Genomic DNA, 14,130 nt, shown 5'->3' with positions numbered 1-14,130 from the left:
AAAACTGTCTATTTCGCTCTAAAAGTTAACACAGCCGAGAGTGGCGCTGTTAAAACATAGCACTTTTTGACAGTTCAGACAGTTAACTTATTGTAAAAATTAACCGCCTCAATACATAAATATGATAAACTACCCTCGATAGCGGCCCATAGCGGCCGATAGCAATATTGTGTATAGAATAGATTTTTACATGTCCGATCCTAATAAGATAATAATATGGGCCTCTACATTTTACAGGAATTTAAACATTTACATCCTTAATGACCAGAAAAGTTGCCACCGATCCGAATAGCATGGAGAATTTAGGGGGCGGTCCTGTCCATGTTTTTATGTTCAAAATACATTATACGAGGGTAGGTCAATAAGTCCTTAGAAAAGCCGACAGGTGGCGCGACTAGTACTGTAAGCGGTTTGTTTTCATGCAGCGGCACTACCGATTCAGTATGCTGCGAAGTTTCAATCAGATTGGTCGGGTTGTTGTGTGTTTCTCGTACATTTAAAAAAAAAATTGCTTGTGGAAAATGGAAAAATGGAAAATGGAGAAAATTGAGGTTAGAGCTGTTATTAAACATTTTAATATAAAAGGGTTAACAGCAAAGGAAATAAAAAATGAGTTGGATTTAGTTCACGGCATATCTGCTCCTTCACTTGCAACTATTTATAACTGGTTAAATGAATTTAAACGTGGTCGTACATCAACAAAGGATGAACCACGCTCAGGACGTCCTGTAGAGGTGACTACACCAGAAATGATCAATAAAATCCACGATATGGTGTTAAGTGACCGAAGATTAAAGTTGAGTGAGATAATTGAGGTTACAGGGATCTCAAAAGGTAGCGTCATTTCTATTTTACATGACAAATTGGGCATGAAAAATATTTCTGCAAGATGGGTGCCGCGTTTGCTCACAGTCGACAATAAACGCAATAGGGTGGTGGCCTCTAAAGCCCTGTTGTCGCTCATGCAACACAATCCGGATGAATTTTTTTGTCGCTTTGTGACTGTAGATGAAACATGGATACACCACTATACTCCCGAGACGAAAGAACAGTCAAAGCAGTGGATTGCGAAGGCAAACCATGTCCAAAGAAGGCGAAAACCGTAAAATCAGCTGGTAAGGTTATGGCTACTGTATTTTGGGATGCACGTGAAATTATTTTCGTTGACTATTTGGAAAAAGGAAAAAAAATAACAGGGGATTATTATGCATCTTTATTGGACCAGCTAAAAAACAAAATTGAAGAAAAACGGCCTCATTTAAACAGGAAAAAAATCCTCTTTCATCAGGACAATGCCCGTGTTCACACATGTTTACGATCAATGGCTAAAATTGAAGAATTGAAGTTCGAATTGGTCGACCACCCACCGTATTCGCCAGATTTAGCCCCCAGTGACTTTTTCCTTTTCCCAAACTTAAAAAAATGGCTAAGTGGACAACGTTTTTTTTTCAAATGAAGAAGTCATCGATCGGACAAATGCTTATTTTGAGGACCTTCCGAAAACTTATTTTTCTGACGGTTTAAAAAATATTGAGAAACGTCTAACCAAGTGTATTGAGCTCCAAGGAGATTATGTTGAGAAATAAAAAAAAAATACAGAAATAAAAACTGTTTTAATGCTTTTTTCTAAGGAATTATTGACCCACCCTCGTATAACCCGATTTATAATTCTTCTTCTATCAATTCCGTCCATAAGTTGGGGCATATAAACAGCACGCCCTGTAGCTCGCCAATCTTCTTGCTTTTTCCCAGGCCCTTAGCTCGCCGTATACAGTATTTAGCGGCCTTTCAGAACGCTGGAAACCAGTTGGCTTGAAGAACAGGCTAGTTAGGTAGAAACTCTTGTAACGCAGTATATCGCCGAGCCAGGGTCAACGTCGCTTCTTCACTCCCGATGTGATGAGTGGTTTCTTGCTTCTATCTTCTCGTTACTTCTAAATTCATACCAGCATACGCCCAATATCCGCCATAACATCGACTATCGAATCTCAGTATACGGTTGCTCTGAGCCATCTATGGCTCTAAAAGTTTGGGAAATATTCTCCGGTATAATACCTACAATCAATTTGATTGAAATATTTGTATAGTTTTTTATTAATTGATTTAATTAAAATCATTACAAATCGTCGCCATGCTTATTACTTACTCACAGTGCTATTAAGATAATATAAATAGTTCATTCGTAAAAAAAATGTGGAAGAATAAAAATACGGGTTAAAATACATACATGATGAAATTTCTATATTTCTGGTGAAAATAATTACAAAATATTAATTAACGGCCCACATGCTCAGCTTAGGTCAAAATGGAGCTTTTATGGTATTTTCAGAGCATAACCCTGGTCATTCCTTAAACATTGTAGATAATCTATTTATATAATTTTGAAGCCTTATTATCCTTTATATTTATTTTAAAGATTTGATGACTGCATAAAGCATTTTTATTACATAAAATAGTATTCTTTTAAACCTCTCGCTCTAATGTTTTAGAATATAGTCATATTTCAGTACGTCCATGTGCAGTGGTGTTAAGATTTTTCAAATTTATTAATTTTTAAACGCATTTACAAAACCATTAGTAAAATTAATGGTAACATTATATAGTGACATATGTACGATAAAAAATTATATTTTACAATCTTTTTGATCCCAAATTTGGCAATAATTAGGCATTTTATTATTCAAAAATGGGTACGATTAACACATTTGAAGATAATTCTAAAGAGACTGATTATAAACTATGTTTTTGACCATTCAAATGTGATAAACATCCTACGAATAATGATTGTTTTATAATAATTATTAACCCAAGATTAAGGTAGTATTTGTTTGAAATACGCCATTTCTATTGGCATTTCCCAGTGGTTAAGCTACAATATACGGCCGTAGCTATAAATTGACAAACGATAAATGAAGTAGGGAGTATGATTTGAGAAACCAGCTGACCGCAATGTCTAAGGACTACGAGATATTTTGATGAGCAAGCATTCGATTTTTATGTCATTGCCTGTAATACAAACGCTGATGCTAGATGAAGCAATAATTAATAGTTACTTATTGATTTTACGTTGTCAAAATTCATGCTGACCCGGTAAAGGTAAAAAATAATAAATTACACAATTTTCTTATCACGATACAGGAAATGTAAAAACTTTTGTGGTTAATAAAATATTTACCGACCCAGAAGAAAATAAGATAAATAAATTTCTTTACAGATTTTAATATTTTTTTTAAACACTTTTTATAATAATCATGCTTATAGTCGTACCAGTAATTAAAAAAAACTACCCTTTTCGAGTACAGAGAATCCAGAATTGGCTTTTATTGGCTGGCTAAAACAAACTATGTATAGTAAAACAAAAAAACTACGGGAATAAAAGAAAACGGTTAGGCATTATAAAAATATATGAACATTGTGATGTAAATTCTATTATTTATTGGTAAACATAAGTCCACTTTATATTATGTATATTACGAGTCGGTTATTTTAATTAATAAACTGCTGTGTTTATTTAACAAACCGTGTAAATAAATAATTGTAAATTGTAAAAAATAAATAATAAATAAAAAGTGGCGAAGGGTGGAGGTAGGCTGTTAAGATTCGACATAAATAATGCACTCTAAATTTTGTCAGTCAAATTTATTTGTTTTCATTGAACTAAGAATACAATTTACGGATGGTGCTGGTTAGTTTTTTTTTAATTCTTTAAGACCTGCCTAAACCAAACCATAATCGATAAAAAAAACTTTTATCTACTATGGCTTGGATTAGGCAGGGTTAATTGATTTTTAAAAACTAACACACACTGTCGACACATTGCAGTCTTCGTTCAATGAAAACAAATATATTTGACAGACAAAGTTCAGTATGCACTATTCGTGTCGCATATTAACAGCCTACCTCCACCCTTCGCCACTCTCATTTATAATGTCAAAGATATTATTTCTTTTTGTTATAATAATAGAAATTATCTAACGATAGCTTAAAGATTGTTTTAAAAAGAGACTTGTTGACTGATAATAAAACTTGACATACGAATGAATCGGAAAAAATATAACTTTTTATAGGATTAATCGTAATCAAAACTGACAACATTTTTTTCATTAAAAAACATTCATAAACAAAAAATTTCAACACTATTTTTCGTATAATATCATCATTCATCACTAATTAAGGGATGGGAAGGTTTGAATTTGGATTATGAATACTAATCCCGACATCTGTGGATCATATTTTTTTCCCGCAATTACAATCCCAAAATTGTCACCATATTGGTTCCACCCTTCGCCACTCTCATTTATAATGTCAAAGATATTATTCCTTTTTGTTATAATAATAGAAATTATCTAACGATAGCTTAAAGATTGTTTTAAAAAGAGACTTGTTGACTGATAATAAAACTTGACATACGAATGAATCGGAAAAAATATAACTTTTTATAGGATTAATCGTAATCAAAACTGACAACATTTTTTTCATTAAAAAACATTCATAAACAAAAAATTTCAACACTATTTTTCGTATAATATCATCATTCATCACTAATTAAGGGATGGGAAGGTTTGAATTTGGATTATGAATACTAATCCCGACATCTGTGGATCATATTTTTTTCCCGCAATTACAATCCCAAAATTGTCACCATATTGGTTCATGTGTGCAAAATTTCAAAGTCTCTCTAGAGTGGAAAGAAAACCGTCGGCATTTTAACGAAATGATTCCAAAGAAATAAGATATAGTTAAGATTAAGGGATGAGTAATTAAAATAATTAATTATCAACATTAAGTTTGTATAATAGTACTGGTACTTATGTGATTATTATAATATATTATATGTATGAGAAACACACACGGAAATAGAAAGACCAACACCTGAATCTTTCAAGTAGCCAACACCATATTTGAAACGATGAACAATTTCATATATCTGGGATCCTCGATCAGAATTTTTTGGATGAAAGAAAGACCATGAGGTAAGTACTTAATAATAAATTAAAATAAACATTTTTTATTCAACGAATTTCACAAGATTTAAGAATGTATCATTAATTTATTGAACATACATAATTTGAAACCACTTATGAGAAATATATGACTAATAGACAAAATCTTGGCCCCTAGTAGGATTCAAACCTACGCCTCTCAAGATTCGCGCCCATTTGAACTGACCACTATGATATGCATGTCTTATCTAACTGCGACAAATTTAACTTGGTTACTTTTTTACAATACTCTCTAAAGCTATTTTAAATTAGGTACCTACCTTAATTACTAACCGGTGTCAGGATTATTCCAAATTTTTATTATAACGTACTTGCACGTGCTAATAATTTAACAAACTATTTTTTCATTCAACGAAAATTGACAAGATATAACGTAACATTCTTTTATAGAATAAACATGATTTGAAAACACTTCTGATAAATATATAGCTACTGCGCTATGGTCAGTGCAGGCGTAGGTTCTAATCCTGCTGGGTGTCGTATTTTTTTCTAAAAGATTTTTTTAGTTACATAATATTTTTTCACATAATATTATGTAAGTATGTTCAATAATATATTAGACATTAATACATGCATAATATCATGTAAAATTCACGATGAAAAATGTTGCGAATTCTCCAAAATTACGAGTCAATTGCTAACTACAGTGAAAAATTTGTGAACATTTTTCACTATTTACTGTTATTTATTAATTACAATAAAGTTAAATTCTGAATTCTCTGCTACAAACGATAACATTAAATTTACAATAATAACCTTTTATGGTACCTACCTAGCTAATAATATAATATGTTATGTCATGAATTCTTCGATGAAGAAATATAGGGCATAATAATATCATATACATCTGTTTTATAAAGTCTACAGATCGTCTATACTTAGCTCTCAAAGACACCACGAGTTATTTTAATTTTAAGCCGGCCCTTATATGGTACATCTCAGATTATTGTACAATGTAGCATGTATGGCCGAGTCACACACGTGTAGGGATTGCAATACCGAATGAAAATGTCAATACCGGTTTTTCGGTATTTCTTATTGAATACCGGTATTTCTTAAAAATTAAAAAAAACAGAAGTCGGTACCTACTTATCAATAAAAATATAGCTTTAAAATCTTTTAAAAATATTATTTTACAGCAAAAACCTACATTTATTATGTTGGCATTTAAAAATATGTATTGATCTTAATTGTAGAACTAGTGATTCTTTACAAATCATTTGAATATATTGATAATTTTAACTAAATCCCTCAAAAGTTCATCAAGTACAAATAAGTCCGGCTGCAGGAAAAGCTTCTTAAATTCAATGCTTGTACAGTCATCAATAATTATAGAATAATTGAACATTTTTGTCATGGATGTTTTCTATTTCGAAATAATATTATGATAATTCATCGCGACAATTACTTCGGTAGGTATATAAATATATTTGATGAAATTGGTTTTATTATTTTCCACCTTTATTGGATTCACTCAATATATTTTCATTTTGGCAGCACATGACTTATAATTCATTTTCAAAAACATAAACGAGTGTGCTTTCTTAATATCGAAAATTCCAGTATTTTGGATTTTTAAAACCGGTATTTCGGTATTGATAAATACTGGTTTTGAAGTACCGGTATTGCAATCCCTACACACGGGACGACCGCTTTACTGACATTTCAGAAACCAGGTGGCAGAAGAAATATTAAATGGTGACGCATAAGGTGGATGTATAATGTTGAGCACGGCCTCAAGATACCGGGGGTAGAAAAGAATGATTAGGAGCGGATTCTGGAGGCGACCGTGATACACAATAATATGTTATTTAGCTACTAACTGTCAACGCAATAATGAATTAACATCGCTTCACGATAACCAATATTGTCTTTATTTGCTGTCACAAATAACGAATTGTACGTATGTGATTTGGTTGAATATGAATTTTTATCATATTTTGTTTTTTTTTAACTCACCCTGTTCATAATATTATATACGAGCACATATGAGAAAATCGTGGAAGTAAACTTCTTTAGAATTTGAAACATAGGGAAAGTTTTCAGCTCAAACGTGAAATTCGTGAAGAGATTAACTTTCACATTGTAGAGCCATATTTTCCTATTTTATACGCGAAAATAATATGAAAGAAAAACAGAAAGTCTTTAGAATTTACAGAAAATATCGTTATATAATACAAAAATTTACAATGCTTTTGGTATTAAAATTGCTGTGGTAATTTTTAAACTACACTATAGTAAGTATGACAATGAAAATTGACTGCACACAACGAATTTGCAATACAAGAGGGAGTAATGATACGTAATGTTAGTGATAGGAATCATGTTCCCCACAAGGGGAGGGGGCTGACTGGGCTTTAGCCTAGGGGCCAGAGCTTAGGAGGGCCCAAGCGTGGTGGGTCGACCAGTTAAGTGAGATAAACACACACCCTAATGTGTGAAAATAAGTCGTCCGCGGCGCTATTTCACGTATTTTTAGTGTGTTAAATGACTAGTAAAAGAGGATATTTCGTCTTTTCAATTCTAAGCTATCCTAAACGCCAATTTTTTTAAATACGTTTTTTTACATCAATTGATTCTCTGTGAAATTTCCAAAATTTCTGTATACACCTAAATGCATAGGATTATACTGAATTTAAGAAACAATTATTTTCCTGCCATTTCTTAAGTATCCTAAGTGACATTATTTGCCAATGTATTGAATTTTTCATAAATTTGAAATTGGAAAAAATTCCCCAAAATTTATTGTAATTTGAAACACAAAAAGATATTTTTTAATATTTCGATATTACAGAACTAAATCGAATTAAGTATAGGTTCATAATTTCTAAATTTCGCTTTCCTGCACATTTTATGATTTGGCGTTTAGGATAGTTCAGAATTGAATAGACGATTTATTCAAAATGGCGAAAGGTGGTATAACTACATATTTCCGATAAAACTGTCGCGATTAGTGCTTCATAATTAATATGACGTTGAGTGCTGACAACTCAATAACTCGAGTGGATTTATTTAAAAATATAAAAATCGTTAAAAATACATGAAATACTCTTAATTTTACCGCGGAATACCATTTGGGGAACACTACTGTGAACATCATACTACCCTTAACCTTAGCTATAGGTAGGATGACCTGCCAATCATCATGGCCATGGGTCCGCTCCAGGATCATAGGAACTAAATCTTATATCTTAAGGCTATACCTCAGTTGAGGCATGGTCTAAAAATATCGTGGGTAGGCGATGCGCGGATTGCGGGTCGCAGGTGCAAATGACGCATGCCGAACGAAATATAATTTGTCATATAAATCCAACATCCGTCCATTTAATGTTCTGTTTATTGTTTCCTCTGGGATTGCCCGCTTATGGAACTCGAACGAGCGGAGCTGTTTGCCAGGGTCCGTCCTCACACAAGCCCAATTGGCCATGGAGATCTGATAGCAACCGAGGCCAACTTTGCGGCATTCGAGAAATTTGCAGCGTCGTATGGGGAGCGGGATAGTCCCGACTCTTCTGTAGACTCATCCATTTCAATTCGTGACACTCAGTATGCGGGTACACAAAGCGCTTAACGTCAGCGGATAGCAAAGCCAGTCCAAAAAAAAAATCTTTCTTAACTTTATTCTTTAAGCACTACGGTGCATGGTTGCAGCATCAGTCCCGTGCGGCTCCGTCTTGGGACGGAATGAGCACTTAAAATCACTTCTTTCAGACACGTTTAAAGCGTCATAGAAAGCGGCCATGCATATCCACGGCTGTGCATATATGACGGGTGGTGGTGGGAACTTTAACGTATGTTCTATTAGTAACAATAATAATATATTCATTTTCATGTTTTCGTTTTAAGTTAAGTAAATGTGTAACGTTTATAGTCATCTTTACACGATTTAAGAATTAATACCCCCGTCGCCATCACGAAACAAATCGACGTATTCACACCTCGACGTTCGCTCTCCAATTGCCAGCGAGTCCAAAATTTCGTCGCGCCTATAGTTGAAAATTATTTGCCGTTTCACTGAAGTATCGTCTTAACGCCATCTATACGTCGTGTCAGTAATGATAAAGTTGGTGGCTTCATTTTAGATGTTTTCATCATTGCACTGATATTAGGTTTAATTTGCTAATTTTCGTGAGTCTTAAGCGTCAATTACATTGAGCTTCTTCACGAGCTATTTGTTGGTGAATTTAAAAGCGGGCGATTCATCTACTGCGATTTGATGATTACACACAAACTTTCCATTCGCTGAGAAGCCACAAACCAGCGACTATTTTGACAGAACGTAGTTCGTTTTTTTAACGGGAGGTTGCTACTGCGCTCTACTGCGCAGACGCAGTAGGCCCACACGCCGGCATGTAGCATGTAAAGTTGACCGGTTTTAAACTTTTATCGGTAGAGTGTTTACAACCTGTTTGTTAGCTTGTTCTATGATTACACTGGGCGACTTTACAGGCAGATTATAAATTCGCCAACAAACAGCTCGTAAAGAAGCTCAATGTAATTGACGCATTAGGTAAGACTTGGGAGAGCTTTCATCAGGACATTTAAAGAAGAGAGGTTCGAGTCCTACTTAATTGGCCTTTTTTCAAGTTTATTTTTACTAATTTATTGTATTAGTTTCTAAGACAATTTAACTATATCCTGTAGGTACCAATTATAGATAGGAAATATATTGCAGAATACTGATATCATATTGAAATATAATAAAATCAAATCAAATCAAATAAAATAAAATAAATTCGATGACACCGCAGAAATTCTAAATCGATGCGATAAAATTTCGAAACGATCCAATCAAATTGTCAGGCAGGAAGGGGGTGGAAGAAATTCATAACGATTTGTTTGAAAACATATCCTCTCGATTTGTAAGAATCCCGGAGCTTTCTCCTGATCCACTAGATTGCAACAGGATATAAGCAGTTGTACCACGTGATTATTTATTGATCTTCGGGTGGAAATGACCTACGGGTTAAGCCTTCAATCTTTCGCGTCCCCTTTTTACCCTTTTGCAGCATCCTGAAATATTTAAACCTTAATAATAAAAGGCGGATTTGCAATTTACGGACGAAAAATTCAAATTTGTAGGCCTGATCTTGTTATTTTGCTTGTTAGCTCTTTGTTTATAAATATATGTAGCTGTACTCAACCATTTTACAACGTTTTTCTTAGCTCGTATTCTTATTTGTCCGGTGGTTCATTGTCCGGTACAAATCTTGCAATCGATTTTTAACTAACTTCCCGACTAGCTCTAGACATTTGAAACTTTTAGAATATATGAGAACACGATGCCAATGCATTTTTTAATACTTTTAGCCATCTTTAAGTATAATTGAATTCATTTTCAGTTAATTCTGTTTTGTATTAAAAGTTATTTCGACACCATTATTGGTTGCTAAGCGGATGATCCTAGCAACTAAAATATGAATATATACGTGCGTTACTATGGAAATCAATATGAATGTCAAAATGACATTTCAGTATTATTTCTATCAAGTACAATTTTTTTTGATCTTTAAGCTAGTCAAGTCAAGTTTATATGATGCAACAGAAAATTTAAAAACCTTGTATATAAAAAGTTCTTTTTATCTTGTAATTATTCTCTACTAATTCAAGATATATTCAAATCAAATAAATTACGTATAGTTTTCATAACTTTTTTATGAAAACTATCATCATGCTTGTAATACGTGTTTAGCTTTATTATTACAAGTATTTTGGTTTACGTCCGCGCTAGTAAAAACATATTTTTCGCGACACCCAACTACGCCAGTAGTCTAGAGGCAGAGCGCAGAAGCTTCTATAGTCACGTGGCCACACTAAAAAATACATCATATTATTGTGTAAAGTTACAGTTAACAAAAAATGTGACACTATCATTTTAGAGTAATCAATCATTCAATATAGGTCCAGCCAATAAAAATATATTCTACGTTAAACATCACCATCAAATTCGATAATCTACAATAATAAAGATTCAAAAACATTTAAAATTCGAACACTGCCAGTAGTTTTGAATCATCAAAGTTTACCTAACCATATTTTTACGTACCATATTATTAATGGGGGTCCGTTCGGCAGCGTACCTTTGTCAGGAGGCTATAGTAGGGCAGTTTCCAATAATCAAAAGTCCTAGAGGAGAATAATCGTGTAATTTAAAAATTAAGATAGCTAAAGCACTGTGATTACAAGACACGAGTATTCTAGCAGGTATAGCTGATAAATCTCAGTGAAGATTTGAATTTATACTGCAAAGCAGCTTATCCTATTATGGCTCTCTCTCTCTCGATTTTGTCAATATCTCGGGACAGTAGGCTTCTTCCTTCTTCCGTATCGACTCGCTGATTGTGAGGTTATGTGAGTTATATCTTTCTGGATATGTGGCCAATAGCTAAACTTTTTGGAGACATACTTTATAGACACGGTCTTTCGGATTATAATTTCATAACGGAGATATTCTTTCTCTATTTTGACCTTGAAACTCTTAGCATCCACCTCCGACACCACATGCCTTACGTCACAAAAACGAGAACTGTATTATAAACGCTATATGCACACATGAAAATCATAACAAATATAGAACCTTCTACCCATTTTGACGGCCAAATTTATGTTTAAATCATATGTCATCGATGACAATAACGGCAACTGACATGGGTTATGCCATGGAGAAGTGGATCTTGTACCTGTATCAGAATAAAAAGGACTCCAATATTCCCACATTAGAACAGTGAAGCTGAACATATCATTTTTTAACAAAAACAGAAAATTGCCAAGCAGTGATGTACTAACAGTACATAAATTAGCACATAAATTACACAAAAATTAAAATTTACCAATTTATGGAAGAATGAAAATGTTTAAAATGATAAAGAATTAAATGAATTAGTAATGATTTTGGTTATTTAGCTGTATTGCCCGATGTCGCTAATTATTACAGTTAGCAGCTAACTGAATTTTTAATAGTAAAAATAAATCCGTGGGTAAATCTGAATGTTTAAGTGAAAGTTTTTACTAAAATCGAAAGCCTTGGGCGGACGGGAAGATTGATTTCGTTAATATAATTAAATTAATAATATTTTATAATGTATGTTAGGCGTGGTACTCGCATGTTAAGTACACATTAATTAAAAATGTATATACAATATAATGTATACACCAATTAAAAATAATAAAAAGTCTGAACATAAACCTTTATTATAATATTAGTCCGATTCGATTTTTTACAGAGTCCTCATTTACGACGAAATTACAGTCTCTTGCCGTGTCCTGAAAAGACGCAAAAAGATCATCGAGCAACCATTACATGGTGTGCAAAAATTAAGAGCGCACATATATACTAAGAAAAAGAAGTAGAAGTATTTTTTGGTCTCCTATGTAGTCGTTTTACCAGCGATGAATTTTAACATATTCCGCATTAGCGCATTTCAAAAATTCATGTTTGAATTGAACAGTTCAATTTTGTTTATATTCAGATTAGCTTCATATAGTATAATACCGTTATCAGTGCATACAAGTTTGATACGGTCGACAGTTTTATATACCTTGGTTTTCTTGTAACTTGACATAATGATATTACAGAAGAAATCAACAAGAGAATCATGTCTGCGAATAAATGCTACTTTGGCCTGTTAAGACATTTTAAGTCCCGCATACTATCTCGCCGAACTAAAAGCACTCCTTATAGACACCTATAAAGCCAGTGCTCACCTACGCATCGGAAACCTGGACATTAACTATGCGAAATGAACGAGCACTGAACATTTTTGAAAGAAAAATTCTCCGCCGTATATTTGGACCGATCAGGGACGGCACCAATTGGAGGAGAAGATATAATGCTGAGCTCTACGGGCTATACGAAGATCGCAGCGCAGGTCAATCAACTGAGATTGGGAGACTGCGATGGTTAGGTCATGTGCACTGTATGAATGACAATGAACCGGCAAAGAGTGATGTCCGGCAATTCAATAGGGCGTAGAAGAAGAGGCAGGCCAAAGATTCGCTGGTTGGATGGAGTGACTGCCGTGTTCTAGGGGTACCGAATTGGAAAGCGGCCACACTGGATAGGGACAGGTGGAGGGAGCTGTTGGAGGACGCCAAGACCCCCACCGGGTTGTCGCGCCCGTAATGATGATGAGTATAATACCGTAACAAGTATCGTTTCACACAATAAAATTTGCGAACGATCAATAGCACCTCTATAATATAATACGGTGGCTTACATAAAGGCGCATCAGTTTAAGAAAACTTTGACTTAGGGTCTAGGGTTTTAATGTTTTTAATAGGTATGTTTCGATGGTCATTTATTATTGTATTATAATCAACTTAATGTTTTAAGATTTCGATGCATGCTTTTCGAGAAGAGTATAATAATGTCCTGACCTGAACGGCCATTACTGAAATAGCTGGATGCTCAACCAAAGTAACTAGAAATCGGCGATACTGGCTCGTCCGGAAAGGTGAAAATTTTATGATATAGTTAAGATAGTTAAGCTTGTAGTGGTAAAAACACGATGATTGTTTCGAAAATCGTATATTTTAGTGGAGTTTTATAACCACATTTAAGTAATATTTTTTTAGCTAAGGGATGAACGTCACTGTACCAAAACAAGTCGGCCCGGATTCCGAACGCTTTCATTAAATTTCCCACAAGCTAAAAGTACCTCACGGCGTTCCTAAATCCAATTTTAACATTCTACATTCAGTTTTTTTCTTCGTCTCTTTGCGAAATCCTTCGTGCTTACTCACTAAAATGCGCTTAATACACTTTGCATAAAAATCGGATTGTCGATTGAAACGTTACATCGGCAGTACCTGGCCATTTGCTTTCCTATTTCATTCGGAAGAAGATTACATTAGTTTAGTCTCCCCTAAACTGTGAGTTCCAGGTAACAGCCAACCTAAGAATATTTTTCAAACTATAGAGACTTAACTACACGTCATAATAATGAACAGATGTCCCTATATGACCGCACGATGTAAATTTGTAATAATAACCATAACAATACACAATATAGTTTTGTACTATTCCATTTGAGTATTAGATGGAATGGTACAAAAACGGAATATGCAAATGGAATAGTACCTACAAAACTTAAATCCATTAGAATGTAAATTCGAATTTCATCAAGTA

Source organism: Rhyacophila brunnea, unplaced genomic scaffold (genome assembly GCF_057557595.1).
Source record: "Rhyacophila brunnea isolate RB1 unplaced genomic scaffold, BYU_Rbru_1.0 scaffold_11, whole genome shotgun sequence".
Classification (NCBI taxonomy): domain Eukaryota; kingdom Metazoa; phylum Arthropoda; class Insecta; order Trichoptera; family Rhyacophilidae; genus Rhyacophila; species Rhyacophila brunnea.
Note: the sequence above shows the minus strand (reverse complement) of the source record.